The sequence below is a fragment of the Chenopodium album genome, chromosome 10 (genome assembly GCF_948465745.1).
Source record: "Chenopodium album chromosome 10, dcCheAlbu1.1, whole genome shotgun sequence".
In the NCBI taxonomy this organism is placed as follows: domain Eukaryota; kingdom Viridiplantae; phylum Streptophyta; class Magnoliopsida; order Caryophyllales; family Amaranthaceae; genus Chenopodium; species Chenopodium album.
Window position 1 is genome coordinate 46,503,520 of NC_137843.1, and position 26,543 is coordinate 46,530,062.

Sequence of the window (26,543 nt, forward strand, 5' to 3'; positions counted from 1 at the left end):
GCCCCTATATATGAGATATTTTACCAACTTAGGGGGAGGGGGGATTGGAGTAAGTTGGCAAAAAATTAATTAAACTTATGATCCCTATATATATAATGGTTATTTGAAATGTTTTCTAGCCAACTTTCGTCCATATGTTATCAAGATATGTTGCACATTGATAACATATCTTGATACCATTACCATACATGTGCGACACGCAGGTGTCCATCGCGACGCGATAGCAATATTGCGCCGCAATGGCTCTCGCACGATGCGACAATGCCATTGTTTACTCGATGGTCCAGTTCTCTATTTGTGTCTTCACGCCAAGTATGTTTAATTAAGTTATTAATAATCGAAGTCTCATTCAGTCCTTAATCGAATCTAGACACATGGTCCCATGGTCTTACACAAGTGTCAAGCATGCCACTTTCACTCACTAGTCAAAAGCACACACTTTGTATATGTGTCACCATGACCATGTCTTAGGTTCATGCATGAGTCGTCCTTTCTGTCATTTGAGTTGGGGTCCATTCTATTCCTAAATTCTTCCACATCTCTCCATCTACATCATTTTTCCACTATCCTACATGCTTTCTCCATACGTTATATTCCCCTCATTCTTCCATGATCTTTTCCCATCTATGCATGTTGAATCGAGTTTGAGTCAAACAATTAACAACAAGTATCCATGACTTCCCTTTCTACAGCACTTGGTCAAGGAGGGAAGGGCGATTAATCAAGGACAACACCTTCATTCAATTACTACTCTTTGACAAACTCATCAGACACCGGAGAAAGTTCGTACTAATGGCTACCCAATAGGAAGTCGATGAGCTAAGGCAAAACATGAACAACTTGACTAAGATGTTGAAGAATATTGCTCTTCAAGTCAACGATCCTGTTAAGAAAAAAAAACTTGTGCGTATGGAGGAAAGCCTTAGAAAAATTTCCAACGACTACAAGTTTTAGGGGATTAGCTCCCAAGGGGTCTTAGTGGACAAGGAACTTCTTCCGTAGAAGTTCAATGCCAATGACATCCCTAAGTTCAAACCTACCGAAAACCCTTATTTTCATTTAAGAGCTTTCGAGACTATAATGAGTATTAAGGAAATTGACAAGAAGGTCTTCCCTTCAGCATTCTCACTATCTCTTGAAACCATTTGTCAACAATGGTTTTTCTTCCTAGAAAAGGAGAAGACCTCCTCCTAGGAATCTATTACAAACGCTTTCATTGATAGATACAAGTGCAACATCCAAGTTAAAACTGACCATAAGGAGCTTGAGATGTTGAAGCAAAAGGAAAACGAAGGATTTACTTCCTTCTTCAACAAGTGGAGGGAAACTTTCGCTAAGATGGTAAAAGTTCCTACTGAAAAGGAATCTGTGATGATGTTCATCAAGAACCTCCAAGAAAAGTATTCAAAACATTTAAAGTATCAAAACAATTTGAATACTTTCAAGGCTATCTATGACATAAGTATTGACATTGAAGACGACCTTGCAAAACAAAAAGCTATTAACAACATCAATAGTGGCTGGAAAGGAAAGAATAATAACAATCCTTCTTCTTCCGAAAACACCTACTCTAGTAACAATGTTAGTACCTTTGACCTTAACGAAGTCTTAGCCATGGATAACCAAAGACCTAAAAAGCAACTAAGGAAAGAGTTTACCCCGATTGGGATGAACTACAATACTGCTTTCGATCGACTCTATGGAAAAGGACTCATCACTCTTATTGGACCTCTTTAAGATCCAGCACCCGAAAATAGGTCACCCAATTAGGATTCTAATGCTCATTGGAAGTACCATCAATGTAGGGGGCATATTACTAAGAGTTTTTGGAAGCAAAAAAAGAGGCCATCTAATATTTGATCGATAATAACAAGCTTCCCATACCTCCAGTTGGCAAGAAGACCGAATGATGATAGAGCACAAGACACGAGGCAAGCTTCAACGATAAGATTTTGGAACCTCTTTTTCTATTTTTTTTTCGTTTATTCCTCCTTTCCCCAATAAGTCTAGCATATGCATTCCTCATCTTCCTCATTAGATTTATTAAGAGTTTGTTTTTTATCCTTTTCCTTTTCAATAAAATGAGTATTTATTTCCTTGCATATGATCATTGCATTGCATTTAAAAAAAAAAAATCCATGCCAAACTAAGCACAAGGTATACTAATGATTTGAGGCACCTCTTGTAGCCACATTGTATCACTTTTACCCTTTTCAAATATACAATCCTTTCTTGATAAAACACTTTGAGCCTCGTCTAACAATAGACCTTTCTTTTTTCAACCCACATCTACCTCACCTTGGAATGGGATGGTGTGCATCTTATGCAATTTCAAAAAGCGAAAGCTTGAGTGATGTTAAAAATTTCAAAAGATTAAAATTGCAAAAACTAAAGTGTGCAAAAGGGAAAGTGTTCCAATGTCTTTGATATGAAAATATCTTTGATAAGAACACGTCTTAGATTACGTCACTTATCGAGTGCTCGGTACCGTGCCTGAGAAACATGAATGCCAAGTGAGTGATAGACCGCATGATCGGGTTTTCCCACGCTTATAAAAAAGGATTCGAATTTGAAAAAATGAAAGAAAAAGAGAGAGAGCAAAAATATAAACAAAAGAGAGTTCAAAAGTGAGGAAACCTCAAGCATACAAATACAAAGATTCAAAAGCAAGGTTGCACACCTTGGGGGCTTATCTAGGGTCTTGAGCCTTTATCCCCTTCTTCTTCGACCTTTACCCTAACCACGTTACAACCCTTAAAAGACCTCTTTGAGGTATATGTACACTTGTGCGAGGTTCGGTTAGAGCTACGTTTAGCCTGATTCCTAACGGATACGTAGGCAACCTCACATTGGGGTGACGCCGTAATAAAAATGCATTCACATTCATATTTACATTCACACATGATCATAACAAGGGATCTCCAATGCTCATCCCTATCTATTTATAGCTAGACTTGGAGGCTTCATCCCTACATCATTAGCCTACCTAGCCTAAAAGTCACCATCATTTGGCTATTTTCAAAATACTTTTCCACACACTTAGCCCTTGCGGCCTAACTTTAGTGTCACTTTCACACACGTCACAGATACTTGATCAAATAATCTTTCCTTTAGGAACCCCTTGGTCATGAAAAATTAACACAACGTTGAAACATGCCTTGTCATATTAGAATCGCTCACCATCACAATTATCATTGCATCACAAAGTATGAAGTACTTAGCCTCCGTGCCTAAGTTTTCGTCATCGAGTCAACAATTGAGATAGCCTAGGATGCTAAAATCCTTGCACCATGAGATACAACATCGACGTATACATTTGATTAAGCTCATTCAACATGCACCAAACACTTTACTTCTTTGTCTTTCTCTTTCGGGAGAAAGTCGATACTGTAGACACCCAAATGTGTCTCCCCAAAACCAAACCCAGTGATGAATACCTTTCACGTCATTTGATTATCGAACGAAGTGAAAGTGTGGAAAGTCTAGTGATGAGGATATTTTTATTAAAATATCTCTCTTTCTGTTTTTAAAAATATTTCTTTTCTTACTCTATTTATATAAAAGTAGCCAGTTTAATTTGTTTTGGTCCAAGATAAGGGTCCAATAATAGTGTAGTTGGATTGGGTTTGAAAAGAGCTTTCCAATGATATATTATAAGCCCAATTCCGATGAATTATGAGGAAGTTATGGATTAAATTAAAATTAGGCCCAATGATTTTAAATGTGGCCCAATGATCTAGAGGAGGGCCTATTAATTATTATTCCTAAAGTAATTAGGATTGATTTTGATCTTCTAGAATATTTAGAAGGTTCTCTATAATTCTAATAAGATTAGGATTGATAATTATATTTTAAAAGATGTTTTATTTTGAATAAAATATGTTAAATCTGATTTTAAATCTGCTTGGACGCAGAATTACCTGTAACCAGTTTAAAAAGTGATTCTGCGTGTAATAGCGCATTGTACTTTTGAACCAGCGCGAGACAACAGAGTTGTCGCCTGACGCTGACTTTCGTCGCCTGGCGCTGACCTTCGTCGCTTGGCGACGAGCTTGTCGTCTAGCGCTGACTCATGTCGTTGGCGACAGGAGGTATTTTATTCCGAATATTATTTTCTTTGATCCCGTGCTATTTTCCTATAAATAGGGGTCGTATCTCCCCATTTTTCAAGATTCACAATTCATCGATCAACAATCTCTCTCTATTCTCTCTTTAAAAGCTAGAAGCTTTCTCTATATTCTTTTTCTAAACCTTCCCTCTCACAAAATTCCTCATACATTAGCTCTAGACACACCTAGCCAAGTTCGAAGTTGCCTTCGCCCTAGACGTGAAAGGTTGATAATTTCTGAGGGTTTGGTCCCAAATCTCTATTTCAATTATTTAATTTAATTGTTTGATTTATTATTTTCCTTGAAGTTACTAACGTGTGTATTTTGTTATTAGAAAGAGATAAGAGGCATCAAAGTAAGTAATTTAATTGCTTTATTGATATTTGATATAGAAATCATGCTTAGATTATTTTGTTGATTCCTAGTATCATGTTATGATGTTTTATTGCTTCCTAATATCATGTTTAGGGTTAACTAATATTTCTAATATTATGTATGTTTATGATGCTTCCTATTCTTTCCTATTATCATGTTAGTATCATGCTAGGAATAAAGATTTGATCTTTAATGTTTAGTGACATGCTAGGGTTTGTTATTAATCTTATTAGTATCATGCCTAAAATCTTGCTAATATTATTATGCTTTGATATTGAGAATATTATTATTATGATGATGATTGTTATTATGTTGCTTGATACATATTATTGTTATTGCTTGATCACGCCCTCTCTTGCAGGTTTAAAGAGAATTTGTACTTGTAATCATGCTTAATAAGATAATTAATAATCTTGTTTAGGCTAATATGATTATAAATTCAAGTGATCGCCAATAATAGTTTTGTTTGTGCATTAATGTTCAACCAACATAAATTAAACAGGTTAGGTTAACCTATTGATTGCATGTTAGTCAGAAAGTGCACATTAATACGAGAAGAATAAAGTAGAGGCCTATTTTTAGGGCAAGTTCAATCTCTTTTAGGTTGGATTTGTACCATCATCCTCGAACTTCCAGTCATGGTTCAAGACCTATTGGAGTTTACGATCTCTCAGATCGTGAAGGGGTGTAATCTTCACCCTGTGAACGGTTTACAAGTTCCTAAAACTTGTTAGCGACTCTTTTACTCTATCTTCCTTCCCTTTGGACGCCACCATGCTTAAGTGTATGATCACAGTGGGGCTCAAGTGTGGAATGCTTGAAATATTCCCTACAGGTACCCTCAACAAAAATCAAGGAAAATTTTTGTTTTTCTGCATTTTAAGTCGCACGAGCACAAACACAATGCGCACACGAGTCATGTACACTTTGAGTCATGTCATATCACATCGAGTTGAGTCTACACACACGTGTCAAAACACATTGAGTCACATACACTAAACCTTGAGTCAACCTCAAGTCAACCAAACACAATAAGTCAAACACAGCAAACCTTAGGTCAACCCTAAGAAAAACATAAGAAAAGTCCTATAGTCCAAAACATAGATGCAGGTGCACTAAGTCCCAAACGGACAAGTTATCTTTACAAAGATCTAAGGCAAAAGACGCAATTTTTTTTATGACACGAGAAGCTATCACTTCCAAGGCGTGAAGATGAGAGAATTTAACAAGTCGGCTCAAGGTGTAGTGGTCTTCGACAACATCCCCCAAGATGTGGAAGTTGTCACCTTAATTTGAGAAGACCGCTCAAGGCATAGTGATCTTCGACAACATTCCCTTGGATGAGAAAGTTGTCACCCGATTTGAGAAGATAGCTCAAGGCAAAGCAATCTTGGACGGCGTTCCCTAAGATGTGGAGGTTTTCGAACAAAACAACTTTGATTTAACAAAAATTGATTGTGTCCTGAGGCATGGACGACTCACACAACAAGTTTCTCGAGGTGAAGAGACCTATAAGTATCGAACAAGTTTTCCCCAGACGAAGAAAAATTATTGATTGATGCACACTTCCCGAGGTGTAGAAGTTGGCGATTGCATCCGAAGGCGTGGGTACTTAGTGAAATTTCATTTGCGAGCTACTCAAGGCGTAGAAGCTCACGGCAGGACTCTCAAGGCGTAGAAACTGTTAAACTATTAGGCTTCCCAAGGCATGGAAAATTATCATTCAGAAGACTACTCAAGACGAAGGAGTCTACGACATGTTTCCCAAGGTGAGGAAATTTGTCATCATTCACTTGTGAGTTTCTCAAGACGTAGAAGCTCATGATAAGATTTCCCGAGACGTGGAAAACCATCATCCAATGGATCGCTCGAGACGTAATGGTTCACAATAAGAATTCCCGAGGCATGGAAGATTGTCGTTTAGTTGATCGCTCAAGACGTGGTGGTTCGCATTAGAATTCCCGAGACGTGGAAAGTTGTCAATCAAATGATCGAGTCGCAGCACAGACAAGATTAGGAAGATGGCTACAAGCAGCGATCTTCGACGATGTTCCCTAGCTTGTGGAAGATTGTAACCGCAAAACTAAAGATGACTACAAGCAGTGGTCTTCGGTGATGTTCCCTAGCTTTTGGAGGTTGTCACAACAAAATGCAGCAACAAACAAATCGGTTACTCCAAAGACGTGTACTCGACGGTGCAAGATACACGATTCCAACTCTCTTATCTGTTTAACTATTGCTAGTTTGCAGGTATCGGCGTTACAAGAATAATTTAGGATCCCAGAACATTTTGACTCATTCTCTGTCCCTATCGGTACATTGACTTTTGTTTTCGAAACTTATGTTTCTCCAAACTCTGTCAAAGTGGGGGCTTCTGTAGACACCAAATTGTGTCTCTCCAAAACCAAACTCAGTGATGAGTACTTTTCACGTCATTTGATTATCGAACGAAGTGAAATGTGAAAGAGTCTTGTGATTCCCTTGTTTTTAATAAAAATACTTCATTTTGATTTCAAAAATATTCTTTTCGTACCTTATTTATGAAAAATATCCAATCTAATTTAGTTTTGTCCATGATATCGGTCCAACAATAGTGTAGTTGGATGGGGATCGAAAAGGGATTTCCAACGATATATTATAAGCCCGATTCCGATGAATAATGAGGAAATTATGGCCCAAATATTAAATTAGTTTTATGGGTGACCCAATGATCAAGTGGAGGGTCTATTAATTATCATTCCTAAAGTCATTAGCAATTACTTTAATATTCTAGAATAATCTAAAAGATTATTTTAAGTTCTAAATTTATTAGGATTAATAATTACATTTTTATATATTTTTAGAAAAGTTAAAGAATTTCATTTGACATAAAATAAGAGTTTTAAAGGGATTTAATCTGATTTATAATGATACAGTACGGACTCTAAGTATTTAATTATATTGGAAAAAGGACTCCGTACAGCAAATATTATCCCGCAGCACCAATGCTCTGCGACAGGTCCATTGAACCACGATAGGCCTGTTGCACCGCGACAGCTCCATCACGTCGCGATGGCCTTGTCACGTCACGATGGAAGCAGTTTTACTTCGATTGGAATTCGATCTTCTCTGGTCGATTCCGAATGTTTTTCTCTATAAATAGGGTCGTATTTCCCCGTTTTCAATCATCAACAATCATCTTTCTATTTTCTCTCTCTAAAATCTAAAGCTTATCTTTCTCTCTCTTGATTTCTAAGCCTTGCCTTTTCAAAAACACCATACGTCCATCACGAGACTTAGACACACCTAGCCAAGCTCGAAGTTGCTTTTGCCCTAGACATGAAAGGTTGATAGTTCTTATTGTTTGGTTCCAAATCCCTATTTAAATTATTTAAATTAATTGTTCAATTTAATATTTTTATTGAAGTTACTAACATGTGTATTGTATTGACAGAAAGAGATACGAGACAACAAAGTAAGTAATTAGATAACTTCTTAATCATTTTTTTGATATAGAATGCATGCTTAGATTTTATTAATTCCAATTATCATGTTAGGATGCTTTTATTGCTTTCTAGTATCATGTTTAGGTTGCTTCCTATTCTTATATCATGTATGTTAGTGTCATGTTAGGGATAAAGCTTTAATCTTTATTGTTTAGTGACATGCTAGGAGTTGTTATTAATCTTGTTAGTATCATGCCTAGGATCTTGCTAATAATATTATTATGCTTTGAGATTGAGATAATGATGATGATGATGATTTGTTGTGTCAATATTATTATGTTGCTTGATATTATTGTTATTGCTTGATCACGCCCTCTCTTGCAGGTTTAAAGGGAATTTGTACCTGAAATCACGCTTAATAAGATAATAAATAATGTTATTTAGGCTAATGTGATTTTAATTCAAGTTATCGCCAATAATAGATTTGTTTGTGCATTAATAATCAACCAACATAGATTAAACAGGTTTAGGGCTAATATAATGATTGTATGTTAGTCAGAAAGTGCACATGAATATGAGAAGAATAAAGTAGAGACCTATTTAGGGAAACTTCAATCTCTTTTAGGTTGGATTTGTACCTTCATCCCCGAATATCCAATCATGGTTTCGGACCACTGGTAAGTTAGCGATCTCATGGATCGTGAAGGGGTGTAACCTTCACCCTGTGAACGGTTTACAAGTTCCTAAAACTTGTTGGTGACTCTTTTGCTCTAGCTTCCTTCCCTTTGGACGCCACCATGCTTAAGTGTATGATCACAGTGGTGCTAAAATGTGGGATGCTTGAAATTATTCCCTACACATGCAAATAAAAATTGTACCTTGAGGAATTATATGATGATACCAGTATATGATGGAACCCATAAATAATGCATATGCATGATATAATGGACTAGTGAATAAGGGATCTGAAATATATGTTCATTTTGATGTCAACATAATGATAATGATCATAAGTTTAACATGGACCAGAAGTCCAATGAGATATGGATTTTTAAATCCACACTATACAGTGTCTTTTATTATTTAAAGTCGTATATATGTCCATATATATGTGTGAGTCATAGGTTAATGGATTATTCATTGCATATGTCAGAAGTTGTTAGATGCATTACTCATTGTAATTTTGTTTAATATGTTATCATGTTTACTATATCTCAAATTGCATGCATTAGTTTCTATATAATATTTGTGGTATATGTAAATGTTCATTATATATATATATAGTAAGTCATATTTACAACTTTGATGGAAAATTAGAAAAAAAAAATATTTATATCTCAATGGGCTTATAGTTATGATGAAATTATTGGAATCGATTTAATAGCATGTTATGAACCATGTAAGAAGAGTTCCTGAAGAACTTATATATGACGTATTTAAATACCCAGCCCTACAAATTTTGAATATTGCAATTATTATAAAACTCTTGAAAAATTTATGGGACTACATCATTGACATCTCAACCTGAACTTTAAGTATATAAGAGTTAGTGAGATTTACTATTTGTATTCGCAGAAAAATTATCGTGTAGTTAATTACAAAACTTCTAAAGAAACGGGATACTTATGCGTGAGACAGTTTTATTATGGTCTAGAAGAACCATGATCAATGTATATAATTACATGTGTTATATTAATTCATACGAGATTGAAGAGCAACATTAATAATATCAAGTGTTAGTATCTACTAGTAATTGAATCTAGAGGTTTGACTTTTGTTGACTTTCTCTCTTCTCTCTCTTCTCCATGGTTCTTCGATTTTGATCGGTTTTTTCATCAATCTTGATCTCCGATGGCTAAGAAGAAGAAGCAAATCATCTCTACACCTCAAGTTGCGCGACATAAGACTACTCCTGAACCATTTGATGTAATTTTGGGGAATCTGAGAAACTCAGGCACCTCCATTGTTCCAAGTTCGATTCAAGAGGTGGATGAGCCAATTACTCCGGCGCCGAGATTGGTTCACCCTTCTTGTGGTCCCATTCCTCGAAGTGATGCTGAGACTATTGCTCTATTTCACGATGATGCTATTTGATCAGCCACTGCAGAAATCAATAGAACATTACCTAGGGTTTCAGGGTTTACTGTTCCATTGGATCCTGGGATCAATGGCTATCAATCTGCTGCAGTTTCTTCTTATCCTCAATCCATTCCGCCCTGAACATCCTGATAAGAAAAAAGAGGATCGAACTAGAGCATTCACCGGGAAGCTGAATGCTAAGGGAGCTCCCCTATCCTATGTTGCTTCGAAAGTGCAAGATGGGAAGCAGGTTGCTTAATTGCAGGATTCTGAGCTTAGTGAAGGTAATCAAAAGTGGTCTAATGCCTTAGTTTTTTATGTTGTTGGTTTCTATCTTACTATTGCTGCTGTTCAACGTTTTATAGCACAACAATGGAGTAATGTGCATAAACCAGACATTTTCTGGCACGATGATGGGTACTTTATTATCAATCTTCATTCGATTGTTGATAAGGAAACTATATTATGTTCTGGTCCACACATGTTCCTAGGTAAACCAGCAATAGTTAAACCTTTTTTCCCTAAGTTTGATTTTAGTGCAGTAATACTAAGGATTATCCCCTTGTGGGTTAAGTTCCCTAACCTACCATTGAACTGTTGGGGCTCTAACACCCTTAGTCGTATTGGTTGCTTGCTTGGGGTGCCAATTTGTGCAGATGAGTGCACAACTAGACAATTGAGGGTGTCTTTTGCTAGGATTCTCATTGAAATTGATGTTACTAAGCCTATGCCTAAATCTGTGTTTGTTAAGAGCCCTTCAAAGGAATTGCTGGATCTTAAGGTGGTGTATGAGTGGACCCTACCCTTTTTCTCTAAGTGCAATAAGGATGGCCATGATTGTGCTGCCAAGCCTGTTCCTGCTCCTTCTAAGAAAAATCAGAAATAACCAGCTATTCTTACAGCTCCTGCAAAGCAACATCAGGTCTGGGTTCCTAAACCCAATCAAGCCCTTGTTAATGTCCCTACTTCTGATAACACTGTTCATGGGCAGTCTGTTATCAATCTTTTTATTCCTACTGCCTAGAATAACTCAAATGAAGGTTGGAGAATTGTTAGAAGGAAAATAAAACGTCAGCATACTAGAGATAACCAGCCAGCTGCTACTTCAAATGCTTTTGTGGCATTAATGGCCAGTGAAACAGATGGTGTTGGTGGTATTACTATTAATCCAATCGGGGGTGAGGCTAATCCCCCTCTGGTGCCATGATTATCTCTATTTGGAATGTCAGGGGGCTGAATGATCCTGGAAAAGTAGCTTCTGATAAGAGGTTGCTTCACTCTCATTCAGTTGATGTGGTTGGTATTCTGGAAACTAAAGTTAAAACTCATAATAGTGTTAGTTTTCAAAGGAAATGTGTTCCTGCTTGTTCTTAGCAGTGCAACTATGATTGCTCTCCTAAGGGTAGAATTTGGGTTGGTTGGAATGCAGATAAGGTCATTGTTACTTTTATGCAGGTTAATGAGCAATTTATTCACTATATTGTCCTTAGCAAGGATTTATCTACTCAAATTTAGCTCACTATGGTTTATGGTCTTCATTTTATTCATGATAGACTTCCCCTATGGGAAGGCATAAAGAATATTTCTATTCAGCATTCTCCCTGGTTATGTGCTGGTGATTTTAACTCTGTCCTTAGTTCTTTGGACAAGTGTCATGGTAATGTTATTACTGACTATGAAACCCGGGACTTTTAGAACTTTGTTGATGATTTAGAGCTTATTAAGATCAAAATTAAGGGAGCTTTCTATTCTTGGTCTAACAAAGCTCACTCTGGCCCTATAACACTTTCTAGGATTGATAGAGCTTTTGGTAACCAAGCTTGGCTAGATGCTCATGGTCATGTGGAAACTATTTATTTGGCTCCTTCCCTTTCTAACCATAGTCCTATCTTACTGGACATTTGCCCTGCCCCTGCAGGGAAGGGAAGACCTTTCATGTTCTTCAATTGTATTGCTGATCACCCTAAGTTCCTTGATACTGTGTCTTAGGCTTAAAATTCTAGTAATGTTAGAATTTGGCAGAAGCTTAAAGCTGTGAAAGCTGGTATTAAATCTTTGAGAACTAAACATTTTGGTATATTGATGGGAAGCTTGATTAGGATCATAATGAGCTTCTTGATATTCAGAATTTGATGGATCAGAACATTGATGATATTGATCTCTGTATTAAAGAAGATGAAGCTATCAGAGTAGTTAAGCACTGGACTGACATTCAAGAGAGCAGTTTCAAGCAAAAATCTAGGATTAACTAGATCAAGGTTGGAGATGGCAACTTTCACTATTTTTTCGCTATGCTGAAGACCAGGCATGCCAGGAACAGGATTGATTCTATTTTTTACTTTGATCAAGTGCTTCTTAAGGATCTTGATTCTGTCTCAAATGAGATAATCTCCTTTTACAAGTCTCTTTTAGGGACTAAGGCTTCCTGTCTTCCTGCTATTGACCTTGTTACTATGAGAAGAGGTAAGCAACTTAGTTTAGCTGCTCAACAATCACTTATTCAACCTGTTTCTCATGCTGAAATTGATGTTGCCCTTAAGGATATTGATAACACTAAGGCTCTTGGTATTGATGGTTTTAACTCCTTCTTTAAAAGAGCTTGGCATATTGTGAAAGATGATATTTATGCTAGTGTTATTGATTTCTTTGATAGAGGAATTTTGCAGAAATAGTGGAACTGTACTTCTATAACTCTGGTCCCTAAGGTCCTTAATGCTTCTCATGTTAAGGATTTCAGACCTATAGCTTGTTGTACTGTGGTCTACAAGCTTATTTCTAAAGTTATCACTGCTAGACTTGCTAGTGTCATTGGCGAGGTTATTGATGATGCTCAAGCAAGTTTTATTCCTGGGAAACATATTGGGGATAACATTCTGCTTGCAATTGAGCTGATCAAAGGTTACAATCAAAAATTTATCTCTCCTAGATGTATGGTTAAGGTGGATCTGAAGAAAGCTTATGACTCAGTTGAATGGTGTTTTCTGATTTATGTTCTTCAAGAAATGGGCTTCCCTCAAATCTTTGTTAACTGGATCTGGAATTGCCTTACTTCTGTCTCTTATACTATTCTCATCAATTGTATTCCTGCCCCTCCCTTTGAAGCCAAGAAAGCGTTAAGACAGGGTGATCCCATGTCCCCCTTTCTCTTTTCTATAGGCATGGAATACCTTTCCAGATGCCTTTATGAGCTTAGCTTGAATCACTTTCATATTAAGGCTGGCTCTTTGGAATAGACTTGTTACAAAGGACGGACTGGTTCAATGGTGGATCTCTTGTGATCCTAAATGCTTCTTCTGTTTGTAAGAGAATGAGAGTATTTAGCATTTGTTCTTTGATTATACTTTTTCAAGGCACCTTTAGAGCAAAATTTTGACTATTATGAAGATTTCCAAGCCTGTCCAGAAATTTGATGACGAAATTGAATGGCTAAAGAGGAACTGTAGAAAATCCAGCATGAAAGGCAAGCTGTTGCAAGCTATTTTTACTGAAACTATGTACCATATCTGGATTCAAAGGAATTTAGTTCTTTTCACAGGGAGCTGCAAGACTGTTGAGAGTTCAGTTAGGGACATTATCTTCAGAACTGCTTGTAAGTGTCCTGTTGCTAGCATGAAATATTTGGTTATTTAGCTTCTTTTAGTTGTCTGCTTGTGTTTTGTTCTTTGGTTTTGTTTGGTGGACTTTCTGGTTAAGGTTCTTTTTCTGTCTTTTTGATGTCTGGGTTTTTGTGATGCTTCTGCCTAGTCCTGTTGTTGGGCTTGTCCTTCAACTGAGTCTAGAGCATCTTGTTTCTGTTTGCTTTTATTGTTGTGGTGCTTCTGGTGCCTAGCACCTTTCCTAGAAGGTGGTCGGTTGCATCAGAGGCAGTCTTAGTTCCTGTTCTTGTGGTAAACCCTTCCTAGAAGTGGCACCATGATTACAGGAACTGTTAGGGTGTTTAGTTGCCTTTTTTCAAGGCTTGTGTAGTTTGGGTTTGCAACTTAGCTTGTTGTAAGTTGTAATTTTTTCTTTGTACTCCTTTTGGTAATAAAATTCTTATTTTCCCAAAAAAAATAAAAAATAATATCATGTGTTGCCATATAATTATTAAGGAATACTTGATCAAATAATGGTCATCAATTTCTATTATTCACAATGTCTAGAATAAGACATAAGTATAATGGTTAAGGCAACTTTAAATAGAGATTTCGAATAAAGTGTGGACAAACACATGTATTATTATCATAGGTATGGTTATATGAAGACTCACTTGTTCGCGTGAAGAGTTAAGAGGATCGAAGATCAAGGAATGATACTATTTTGCGTCATGTGAGAAGATACTCAAATATATTGGATTCATTGCATTTGAAGATCTCAAACCATAAATTCATTGGGGGGAGAAAATACGCGCGGCACTCTTTTTCCCTTAACCATGGTTTTGTCCCAAATTGGGTTTTCCTAGTAAGGTTTTTAATGAGACAACATTGCAAGCGTATTACGAAGAATGATGTACTCTTTTTCCTTCACTATGTTTTTGTCCCACAGGGTTTTTCGTAGTAAGGTTTTAATGAGGCACAATCTTCGATAATGGACATCCAAGGGGGAGTGTTATGAAATATTACGTGGATGCCTTTTATATTTATGCACCCTGTGGAATATTCTAAGTTTAGGGTTTAATGTTCTCTAAGAAAAACCTAGCTATTGTACATATATATATACATCCCTTACTCAATGGAATGATAAACTGATCTATTCTCTCCTCAATTCCTCTCATATTCCCTTTATTTTACAACAAAGTTATATTTTGGATAATTATTTCTATTAATTTGCCTTTATTCATGTTAATACCTTTTTTTGAATTCTGAAAAATAGCAAGCTATGTTCCCCAAAAAAAAAAAAAAAAAAAAAAAAAAAAGAAGCCAATAGGTGTATGCTGATATTTATATTACTAAATTATTTGTTTACATCTATTCAAAAAAAATAAATAAATAAAAAATAAAAAATTTGTTTACATATTTTCCCTTTATTAATGCTACCAACAACTAATGTTATGACATAAGTCTAAACCAAAAGAATCTTTCAAGCATGACTAATAAAAAGTGTAATATTTTGAGGAGTAGTGATAAACCACTATCAGGTATGGGCTCGTTGGGCCCATACCAGGGGCAAAAAAGTAATTTTGCGTACTACTTGCTATGCTGTAAAAAGTAGTTTCTTTCCTCTTAATAACAGTATACAAATCAAGAATAACAATATACAAACCAATAATAACAGTTACTAACCAATAAAAACAGTATACAAATCAATAATAATTGAGCACCGACAAACAATTAATGTCGTCAATTTCAGCATAGAACTCGTCATTTTTAAGGGCTAGAGCCATAAGTTTGTGTCTTTGACAAGGAACTTGTCTATGTTTGAAGGCCATGAAAATCAACCGGAAGTACTCCATAGCGCTGCTCACTCTTTCCTTTTTGGGGTTATGTTTTTTGGGTGGTTTTCGGTGATTTCAAACGAAGGTGGTTGCGTGTTTCTGGGTTTCGACCAAGGTGGTGGCTGGTGGGGTGGGTTCCTTGTTGTCGGAGGTAGAGGTGTGGTGGGCAGAGGATTGGCCGGCAATGGGAGCTATCCATGAAGGTGGGGAAAGGATTTAAGGGAGGAAGAAGATGAAGAGGAAAAAAAAAAAAAAAAAAAAATTATTATATTATGATATAGACAATTATGAGCCCATACCTGGTAGTGGGGTATAGTTACTCATATTTTGAGCTTACCAGGCCATGTGAGCTTTTCTATACATGAGTGGCAGAGACTTTCCCTTATTAATAGGGAGATTGCAGTGTATTAGTCAACTCTTTCTTCAGGCTGGCAGCAGCACATGATAATTAAAAGGTTTCACCATTATCAATGTTAACTTAATTATTACTCTCCGTTTGTTATTTTTTATTATCATACTTTTGGTAATATGTTGAATATTCTTCTAAAGTTATAATCTTTTATCCTTAATCATCTCTTTTGAAGAAAAAGTAATTCAATTCTATCACGTAGATTATGCTAAATCATGTGTTCAAGACTAATATATCGAATAAGATAATTCAAATAACCCACCAAAATAATAACTCCAAGTAAATCAAGTTATAACATAATGAAAAATTTACTAGGGTTTAAAGAAACAAGGATTGACTTTAAAGAAACTAATCGGTTTTAACTTGTTTAAAGCCGATACCCCTTAAAATTTGTATTATTAAAGAATAATTAAAAATTTGACTTGTTTTTGACGAATTGCTCAAAGTTCCTCCCAAAAGAAGGAAGTATTATTATAAACCTAAATAAACTTTACAAAAACAAGGATTGGGGCTTTCCAACGGTTAAAATCGATGGTAGCCCCTTCAAAATTCAATAATGGAGGCTAGAGTTTTGGAAATTTTAAATTATAGCTAATTATCCATTTCTCAATTAAAAATAACATGAAATTATCTAATTACTTTGTTTTATTCTTGTAAGCTTAAGCAAATAATCATTAATTTTGCTTAACTAGGTTAAACCTTAATGCACGATTGTTACATAATTATAATAACAATAAATTTATAGATTAATTTTTTTTTTTTTTTGGTACAAATATAATGAACCAGCTCACAAGTATTAAAAAGTATGAAATATATCAAATGATAAAAAAAATTGAGAGAAAATAATATTGAAACATGTAATAGTTGAACAATATGATATTTTTCTTTTTTTAAGAAGCTTATTTTAGATTTTATACAAAGTAATTCTTTGCATAAATTTTTTTTAAGCAAGTAATTTTGGAGGGAAAAGTTTTACTAATACGTTGCCAAATGTACCTCTTAATTTCTCCTATACACAGTAGTGTAATAGAAGGAAAATTTTTACTAATACATTGCCAAATGTACCTCGTTCTAAATTTTTCGGTTAGTAGTATGTAATAGATGGATAGATAGATAGATAGCCCACCATACTTTGTACACTTTGTACTACCTCCATTTGATATTATGTGCAACATTTACTTAGAACGGATACACATTATGTACAATAAATTAAATATTTTTATTTCATTTTAAGTTGTCATCATAACTCTCAATATCTCTACTCATCACATGCATTCATACCCTTTTCTCTCTCTATTAATTATAATCACAAAAAAAAATTGCCTTGAAATTTGTGTCTGCTTCTTTGTTGCACATAATATGAAACGGAGGTAATAATGAATTTTCTCTTTTATAAATATTACTAAAATAACAACCGCTGACATCATTTCTTGTTCAAATGGTATACATGTCAAGCTGTGCTAGAAAATTTTCCCGTCTAAATCAATTACTGACCTCACATCCTCTTTTTTTTTTTTTTTTTTTTTTTTTTTTTTTTTTTTTTTTACTTAGATTTTTATATGCTTATGAGTGATTATTTTATTTCGAAAGATAATTAGTCACAGTTGAAGAATACTCCTACTACAATTTTACACCTTCCCTTATTATTTTTCTAATGCCCTATCTTTCTTTATATATATATATATATATATATATATATATATATATATATATATATATATATATATATATATATATATATATATATATATATATATATATATATATATATATATATATCATGTTCAAATCTTTCTTCATTTGCATATATATATAAAATCGTGTATATAGTACAAGTACTAACATTTCATATTTGCTTAGATTTGCTCTTTTTCAATACAAAATTAATTAGCTAGATCTAAATAGCATTTGTAACTAAGAGTGAGGAATAGCTCAAGTGGTTAGAGCTTCCCTCCCGGTTTCAGGAGATCATAGGATCAATTCTCACCCCCGCCCTTATAGCTATCTAAACATCAAAAAAAAGAAGAGGAAGCAATAGACAAAATTTGTTTAATGTATCTCAGAATTTAACTTATATTTACCCAAAAAAAATATAGCATTTATAACAAATAGTAATCTCTTTAATTTGTCTTATACGAGATAAATATGAGGATATTAATGAGATACATTAAATTTATTTCAAAGAAATTTATCATTTGCGAGGCTAATCTAATTCCTAATAAAAAAAAAGTCCACTTCTCATAACCATCTCTTCTATATAGTTTAATTTATTTTGCTATATATTCAATTTTTTATGTCGTGCATTGTATTATATATATATATATATATATATATATATATATATATATATATATATATATATATATATATATATATATATATATATATATACTTTCTCTGTTTTTTTTAGTTGACACCTTTCTATTATCACGCTTGCCAATGCATGTTTTTAACGATTTATATCTCTAATTATCAACATTGTAAAAATATAAAAAGTGGATATTAATAAAATATACATTGAAACGATTCAAACAAAATGTCACATGAATGTGTTTTATCGTATCTGTAAACCACAAAAGTGAGTCAAAGTGTGTTGTGTGAATACTGTAAAAGTCAAACGTGTCGACTAAAAAAAACGGAGGAAGTATATAAAATGTATTCAATTTTATATATTCAATTTGGTTATAAACTTCAATACTTTTTGTAATCGGATACAAAACGAAGTTTCCTACAGATTCATTCTTGAATCTACATACAGATAACCATATAGCTTACTCAAATATTGAATATATTCCGGAGAAAAAAGAAAAAAAAAAAAAAAAAAAAAAAAAAAAGGTATGAAGAATTTTGTTCCTACCACTCTAATAGCAAAAATTTTGCTAATTACGATCTTAGCAATCATCGTTTCTAGCAATACTGCTCAAGGTAAATACAACAGTATGTTTATGTTTTATGTATTACTTCCGTTTTAAATTATTTCCAATTATTAGATATTTTTTACTTAAATTTTATGTAAATCCTTGCAAATAATTTGAAGTAAAGGTAGTATTTATTTTAAACTTTGTTTATTTTTATGTAAAAATGAAGACAAATTATTATAATTTATTACAGGAAGTATATTTGAATCTTGTGCTTCATTTTGCCTTTCAGTGGGTTTTCCGCCAGGAAATTGCTCCGACAGTGATATATTGTGCAGCTGCGGCAACACACAAGGTTAAAATATGATAATGCTAAATACAACAGTTTTGTTGTTATTATGTATTTATTTTTAATTTTGTTTATTTTATTTGTAAAAGTAAGTGAAAGAGCCTCAATTCATATTCATGATAAAAAAAAAAAAAAAATGTTTATCTTGTGGGAATTTTGTAAATAAATCCACATAAAATAATGCCCACAAGGTTTTATATGTGCCTGACTACATCATATGACCAGTCATTATAGGAGTTACTTCGTCCGTGTTATAGGGGTTACTTGGGCCGTGTTAAAGGGGTTACTTAGTCAGCAATAAAGGGGCTATTCAATCAGTATTATAGGGGCTACTCGTTCAATATTACAAAAATTACTTTTTTTTTTTTTCACACAAGACGGGCTGAATTATAATCCAAGTTAGCATGACTTTTTTTAAATAAATTAATAATAGTGGGGTCTACATGTAATAAAACTTTGTGTTTATTTAAAAATGCCACTTAATTAACATTTTTTTTTATCTATCATGAAGATAACTTATATTTTCTCAATGTAAAGAGAAATGATTTTTCTTGTCCTTTTTTTTTTTTTTTTTTTTTTTTAAATTTGACGGGAGGAATGTTTATAATTTATTACAGGAAATGTATGCGATTTATGTGCTTCATATTGCTCTAGTATGGATATTCCACCAGGGGATTGCTCCGAAAAGGATATATTGTGCAACTGCGGCAGCAAACACGCTTAACAGATGATAATGATATTCAATAATCTAGCTTGATCAAGAGAAGCAATTATAAACTCAATCGTTTTTACGAGTAATGTTGTTTGGTTAAACAAAAGAAATAAACTTAATTTCATGGAAGGTACCTAAGCTTGCATAGGAAATGCAACTTGTATATGTCAACCAAACAATGTAATAACTACCACTTTGTATAATGTGTTCTTTAATTTTTGTTATCAATTAAACAAGCACCTTTGTTATTTTTATTCATAATCTCATAAAGAACCCATATTTTTCTTGTCTTCCATTTTGAGCAATTTCTTTATACAACTGGTTATACCTATTTTTAGTTACATTTGGTTGTATACATAATTGTTAGTTGTCCATTTTGGCGTGGTTTAAACATAGATTCACTGGTTGGTTACTTATTGTGTGTGTACCTTTCTGTATTTTGACAACTAGATTATCCTAAGCAATACTCAGTTTAGCGAAGATAGAAAAAGGCTGAATGCATTATGATGATATAATTTTTAATTTCAATTATATCAATGATATAACAGTTAATAACTTATGGCAATTATTCACAAATTTTTATTTGTAGTTGTGGCCACACTGTCTAGCCAACCATAATGGGGTTACTTTGTTGGTGTTATAGGGATCAGTTGGTCTATATTATAATTGGTTGTTTCGTCAGTGATATATAGCTGTTACTCAGTTTGTGCTATATATACGTGTTACTTAGTTAATGTTACAGGGGTTATCCAATCAATGTTATAGAGCCATAGAGGTTACTTTGTTCTTTTGCAAACTTCACCAGTCATACACAAAACGCATTGATGACAATTTCTTATAATCTATAAAAATGCAAAATTAAGATTAAGGAAAAAAGACTGAAATTAAGCAAGAAATATTCAAGGTTTGAGGTTCATAGTAATACTCCCTATAAGATAAATAAAAAAACTAAAATGAAGCTATTGAAAATATAATTGATTACCAATGTTTTGGTTTCATGGTAATGCATGGTAAAAAGAATAGATTTAGGCTGAAAAATTGTTTAAGAGTTATCCTTTCCTAAATTTTAGGATCTTATTTCCATGAAAAAAAATAAGATAATTTTCTCTGGTATTACTTAACTTATTTTCTATTTGGTAAAGCGAGAAAAACGGTTACGGAGTATCATCTTATTAATCTTGTATTATTCTTCATGAAAAATTTAACCATAATAAGTATATTATTTTTTTAATAATTAAATTATTTTAGATATAATTTTTTATAAAAAATCCAACTCCTCCCTCACCCGGCTACCCGACTAAACCCCGTACTGGCACCCAGCTCCCCTACCCTTGGTAAAGGCCACCTATAGACGCTTAACGCCCAATCTTTCCAGATAACGTTTGCATCTTCTGTCTTACCGCGGCTGCTGGCACAGAGTTAGCCGATGCTCATTCCCCGGATACCGTCATAGCTTCTTCTCCAGGAAAAGAGTTCATGACACGTGGGCCTTCTACCTCCACGCGACATTGCTCCGTCAGGCTTTCGCCCATTGCGGAAAATTCCCTACTGCTACTTAGGAGTCTGGGCCGTGTCTTAGTCCTAGTGTGGTTGATCATCCTCTCGGGCCAGCTACTGATCATCGCCTTGGTAAGCTATTGCCTCATCAACAAAGTAATCAGACGTGAGCCCCTCCTCGGGCGGATTCCTCCTTTTGCTTCTCAGCCTACGGGGTATTAGCAATCGTTTCCAGCTGTTGTTCCCCTCCCAAGGGCAAGGTCTTACGCGTTACTCACCCCTCCGCCACTGGAAACACCACTTCCCGCCCAACTTGTATGTGTTAAGCATTCCACCAGCGTTCATCTTGAGGCAGGATCAAACTCTCCATGAGATTCTTAGTTGCATTACTTATAGCTTCCTTGTTCGTAGACAAAGCGGATTCGGAATTGTCTTTCATTCCAAGGCCTAACTTGTATCCATGCGCTTCATATTTCACCTGGAGTTCGCTCCCAGAAATATAGCCATCTCTACCCCCTCACATCAATCCCACGAGCCTCTTATTAGTTGGTGTCCCTTATCTCGCTAGTGACCCCCACCCGTCCTATTTCTACCACTTGATACCTAACCCTTCCTCTCGTTCCCTCACACCCCCTCCCTACTTTCCCTACCCTAAAATCGTCCCCTTCTCAAAACAACCCCATTCCCCTGAACCTGACACACCAAAAATCTAAACCCCTTCTCAAAAACACCATAAAACCAAACCTGTTTTCTAGGTTGTTTGAAAACCCTAAACGGGTTTTGGTTTTCTAAGTGGTTTCAGTTGCGATTTAGTGGGTCGAGGACAGAGAAGAGGCCGTTTTGAGGAGGTGGTTTAAACACCCTAAACGAGTTTGATTTTCTAAGTGGTTTCAGCTAGAATTTAGGGGTTGGGGATAGGGGAGGTGGTTATTTCAAGGAGTCTACTATTTTTAGGTTAGAGCAAAGGAGGGTCGAGTGTAAGGCGAGTGGGGTAGGGAAAAAGGAGAAATGTGGGGGAGGAGATAGGTGCCATCACCAAAGGGATGGAGAGCTGGGCGGTGTAGGGGGTTTGGCTAGTGGGGGTGGGGGGTGGGGGAAGGGGTTACGTTGGATATTTTTTTAAAAAAAAATGTAAAATAAATTCATTATTAGTATAATTTTGTAAAAATAAAAAAAAACCCTAATAAAGCTATAGTTAAAATTTAATAAATATTATCATTAATAATGTCATGAACAACTAAATATTATAATACAAGATTATCAAAGATACTAACTGTTTCCCGTTGTACAAAAGAGAAAAGGAAAAAATTCAGTGTTACAAAAAAGATTTTCTCAACCCAAAAAAAAAAAAAAAAAATTAAGTGGGCGAAGAGTGAAAATGGAATAATTTTGGAGGGAAAATCTGCTGAAAGGAGCTTTCACTTTAGTATTATACTAGATAATCCCTAAGCGATGCTAGCTTGACAAATATAGTAAAAAAATTAATGATCAATTCAATGGTATAATTTTTTAATTAAACAATAATACCAATGACATATATATTAGAGTTAATAACCCATGACCATTCTCACTAAAAAAAAGAAGAAAAAAAACCAAAACTTTTTTTTTTCGGTTTTTTGAGAGGAATAGGGATGGGTAATTTCATTAAATAATAATAGTTATTCGGCACTTAAATCATCATTTAAGGGATCTAAATTCTCTAAACAAGAATTAAACACCCCTAAACTAATGGCATTGCTTCTGAAATGCTCTTGGATAATTTTAGATGTCTTTGCATCATTTTTTACGGTGCTCCATTGATGTATAGCCGCAACAGTGATAAAACTTGATTGGTCATCAAGATCTGCAAATTTGCAAGACAAAACTTCTAAATCTGCACCCCTATACCAATAGACCCACAATTCCACAAATTTGCAAGACCAATCTTCCAAATTTAATTTGTATCCCTGCACACACTAAAAACAAACAAACAAACAAAACTAAACTCTACATGGAGGTACTAACTATAATCATGATACTATTGGTGATCATTATTTGCTAAAAACATTAAATTAAAGAAGAATTTGGGGCTTACAATCGATAAATATCAATGACAACCATGACTGCAGGCGTCATTCGAAGTGCGCCTACGTTAAGCATATGGTGAATATTCTTCACATAGGCGCGCTTCGAATGACGCCTACAATTTGGTGACTCCATTGGGGAAATGGCCTAAGAATTGGGTTGGCTTATAAGATGTATTGGTTTGAATTTTGATTAAAGCACTGCAAATATTAAATACTCACCCCGACCAATAATGGTGGTGAAAGGTTGTCCATCATCGGTTTTGGTTTTGGGAAGACATTTTTAGGTGTCTACAGAAGCCCCCATATTGACTGAGTTTGTAGAAACGTAAGTTTCGAATACGATAGTCAAAGTAGTCGATTGGGACGGAGAATGATTTAAAACGTTCTGCGATCCTAAACCACTCTATATACGGCGAAACCTGCAGAAAAGCATCATTTCCACAGATAAAAGAATGAAGAGATAGAATGCGTATCTGACACCAGTGCATGGCAACAAACACGTTTAGTAGTTTTCTACATAGACTCCTATGCCTCGAGCAGCCTAATGAATGATGATCACTAAGTATTTGAAGAATGATGATAAGTTTGATTATCCCCGAATATGGGCCATAGATGGTTTCCTTATCCCCGAATGTGGGATGTAGATGGTTCTCTTATCCCCGAACGTGGGATGTAGAAGGTTCGCTTATCCCCAAACATGGGTTGTAGATGGTTCTCTTATCCCCGAACGTGGACTGTAGATGGTTCACTTATCCCAAACGTGGGCTGATTATGGTTCTCTTATCCACGAACATGGCTGTAGATGTTTTGCTTATCCCCGAACGTAGGTTATACGTGAGACAACCTAAATGGGATTTTCCAAAGGACTCGCATAAACCGTGATTGACTTGACCAAGCTTAACTTGACACAACATGACATGTGTATGACTTATGATTGTGTGTGTATATGTATTATTTGAGTGTGTGTGTAGACACAAGAAAATTAAAATGCAAAAGCAGAAAATTTTCGTCATTTTTTTGTCATGAGTGGAGGGTACCAATGTTATCCCGAAAAAGAAAGACATAAAAAAAATTAAGTATAAATTTTGAAACAGTTTTTAAACTTCCCCAAAAGAAAAAAAGATTGAACAATAGAAGAAGTTTTGTACTTCCACACTGAGAAAAATTTGATTTTTTTTTTAAACTTCCCTAAAAGAAAAGACATGAAAAAAGGAAGAAGTTTTGAACTTCCTCATTGAGCAAAGCGAGATGATTCCCATGGATCAAATTAAATTGCTCGTCTTAAAAATAATGTATGCATGATGAATGTTCGTAGGCCAGGAGGCTAAGGACAATTACATCATGTTACACGATTAATGAATGCGCTTAGGTCATGAAGCTAAGCACAATAGTTTGTTGTTGATGTATGTTGCTTAGGTTAGGAAGCTAAGCATCATATAGTGTATGAAAAACAATCTTGATGAACGTTCCATAGGTCTAAAAGCTGAGTATATAGATGAAGTGATTGCTAAGTATAGCATGGAATAATGAATCTTGATGAGTATTACTTTGCACTAGTAGAAAAGGTCAAATTGACACCGGTTCAAAACCCCCCTAAGCCACCGGTTTTGAATCGTAGCGTATTTGAGGGATGCCAATTCATCCAACAAACGTCACCGGTTCAAAACCGGTGGGAAAACCTTATATTGGCACCGGTTAACCGGTGGCATACTTTATTTCTGGCACCAGTTCACCGGTGGCAAAAATATTCCCGGGGTTTTTTTTTTTGGTATTTGACACGAGAAAAATGTAGGTCGTCCTCTACACTTTCCTAGAGTCAAAGAAAATTTATAAACACTCGACCAACCTAATACGAGTATAGGGTAAGTCAAGGGTCGAACCCAAGGGAATGAATAGGTGTAAGCTATAGCCTAGGTCAAGCTACTTCGAAGTTTGCGGAAGATGCGGTTGGTAACTAAGGTATCAAGAAGTCTAGATGAATCGAGAATTCAATATAATAAACACTAGGGATATGGGTTCCACATGCAAGCTCAATGATTATGCTAATTGAAAAATCACTCAATCAATTCAAACATTGCAAAGGACAAACAATAGTTGCAATCAAAGGAATTCAAGGGTTATCTCCTATAAGCCAAGCTAGGGATCACTATGAATGGCTAGCTAGGAAAATCACAATCAAATCCAATCAATTAAAGCAATTGTCAAATCAAGGGTTCATGTCATTGAAATTTGCAATGCAATCTAGATTAATCTTATAGGTTGATCACTCCTAGTCCAATCAATCACATGCACAACTATGTCCATCAATTTAATTGTACCATTCAAATCAATCTAGCATCATCAACTAGCAAAAATCTTTAATCAAGCATGCTTCCCCTTCTCCCTAGAAACTAATCTACTCACTAAACATGGTGGAATTAAGAAACAAAACAACTTCAATCAAATTCATATTCATTTAAAGCTAAATCAAAAGAAAATCAATCAATCAACAATTTCTAAAGCAAGGAATATAATCTCAATCAAAATCCAAGAAACTAGAAGGAATTGCATTAAAAGTAAATCAAGGAAAAGAAATCTTACAAATATCCATTGAATTGAAGAAGGAATTTCAAAATTAAATTGAAATCTAAGATCAAATTCAAGTACTAACAAGTAAATCTTAAGCTTCTCTCTCTACTTTCTCTCTCTACTATTTCTGGAAAAATTCTCTCTCTAGTACAAAGTTAAGTCGTCGTCCAAAAAGAAAGTCAAAAGCTATAAATAAGAATAATCGAGCGAAGAGGGCTGCACAGGCCGTGCGCACGCACAGCCCAACCGCGCGCGCACAGCTGGGTCTGCGCGCACGCACCCCTGTGCCACGCGCGCGCACCTCTGTGCGATGCATGGGCTTTGGCTCCTTCGCTTGCTTGATCAAACTCCGCGCTCCCGAGCATCCCCAACATCAGTGCACTCGAGATGATGCCCGCGAACATGGCAGTCCTAAAATGAGCAAATTGACTTGATTTTTCACCTACAAAACACAAATAAAACAAAAAGAGGAAGCGTAGCAAGGTAAAACTAAAACTAAAATTATGAATTATCGACTAAAAATATGAAAAACTCGTAAAAACCAATCGAGAACTAAAGTGAATTATAAAAAAATGGAAAATCAAATAAAACTAAAAGAGTTATAAGAAATTGATGAAAGAAAATAAAGAAAATGAACCTAAATCTTATCCTTTTGAGCGCCAAAAACGACGCTCATCAAATTC

At 35.0% G+C, this 26,543-nt stretch overlaps 1 long non-coding RNA gene and 1 pseudogene across 1 annotated transcript; one reads left to right on the forward strand and one right to left on the reverse strand.

Moving 5' to 3' along the window:
• The first annotated feature begins 18,917 nt into the window (after window positions 1-18,917).
• Window positions 18,918-19,983, forward strand: LOC145563994 (uncharacterized). The gene is made up of 2 exons (XR_014094706.1): window positions 18,918-19,023; window positions 19,635-19,983. It is a non-coding gene; the product is annotated as an uncharacterized LOC145563994 (long non-coding RNA).
• A 1,119-nt stretch (window positions 19,984-21,102) lies between these two features.
• Window positions 21,103-21,591, reverse strand: LOC145565968 (18S ribosomal RNA; annotated as a pseudogene).
• Between the last annotated feature and the right edge of the window lie 4,952 nt (window positions 21,592-26,543).